We start from the raw sequence: 1,372 nt of genomic DNA, 5'->3' as shown, positions 1-1,372 counted from the left end.
TCCACTTGCCCTAAGTTTTGGGGTCAGTAGGCACAGTGGAATTTCCAATTTATACCCAGTGTCCTACTGACTGACTTATAGAAGCTATGAAGGTGGGGCCATTGTCACATCCAATAGACATTGATAGTCTGAATCTGGGAATTAATTGCTGAAGAAGTTTCTTTGCCACCACATTGGCAGTCTTCACCCAGTACTACAGACCTCTGCTCGACCTGAGAAGGTATCTATGAAAACCAGGAGATAGCAAGAGCCACCTGTTCATGGTTTGATCTTTGTAAAATCTACTTCCCAGTGTTCTCCAGGATTCCTACCCAGGAATCTGACCCCAAGGGGTGCAGAGGGCCCCTGTCTGGGATTTACTTGTACACAGGTTGGGCCCCTAGGAGAGGCCTGGTGGATCAACTCCTGAAGCTTTGAAAAGCAGTATCTCGGAGCTAGAAGCTTGGCCATCTTGGAACCCCCCCAGGTGTGTGACCTGGATGAGCTGTCATCCTAATGCCTGCGGGGAGGTAGATGTGACCATCTAGACATTCCCACCAGCCTTGGGGATCTTTCTTTGCTTGCATCTGGCTTGCTTCTTTATTTTCCTCTTCATTGTAAGTGGGTCTAGTTGGGAACAAAGTGGAAGGAGGACTTATGGTAGGCAGGATGACTAAGGGTTCAGCTGGCCTCGGGGCTGCCTCACTGGCCTTGAGGTCTACAAGCTGATTTCCCTTAGCCTCAGGTGTATTGTCCTTTGGTGACCCCGAACATGAATGATGGCCACCTACTTGGGAAGCCATACCGCCTCTAAGAGTGACAATATCCCTCTTTGTTTTTGAAAGTCTTTCCTGCAGCCATCAGAAGCCCGTTCTCCTTGTAGATGCTCACATGGACAGGTAGAGTGACAAAGACTGACCTGCTGTCAGTGTACACATTTATCTTCTTTTCCTGTCCCCATCTCAAGACTCGGGCCAAGGCCATCAGTTCTGCCTTTTGGACTGAGGTCCCCTCAGGCAGAGGCTGGGCCCAAATGACTTGATCAGCTGTAGTCACAGCAGCTCCAGCCCTCCGAACCCACTTACCACCATGCTGCTTCCATCTGTGAAGAGGGTGGCATTTGCAGATGGCCTACTTCTCACTACATGTGTGCATTGTGGAGGGAGAGAAAGAGAGAGCTCTGGTGTCTTTATCTTACAAAAAACTCAATCACACCACAGGGACCCTACACACACCATCTCATGTAAACCCAGTGACCTCCTAGTGGCCCCATCTCCAAATACCATTCCACTGGAGGCAAGAGCTTCAACATATGAATTTGGGGTGAGAGTGGAACATAGACATCGACTCCATAACAGTACACAACTCTGTTTTTCTTTCTTTCTTTTTTTTT

This window comes from Fukomys damarensis, unplaced genomic scaffold, assembly GCF_012274545.1.
Source record: "Fukomys damarensis isolate Sample0158 unplaced genomic scaffold, DMR_v1.0_HiC HiC_scaffold_27, whole genome shotgun sequence".
NCBI classification, from domain to species: Eukaryota; Metazoa; Chordata; class Mammalia; order Rodentia; family Bathyergidae; genus Fukomys; species Fukomys damarensis.
The sequence above is the reverse complement of the archived record's forward strand: the minus strand, read 5'-3'. Positions refer to the sequence as shown.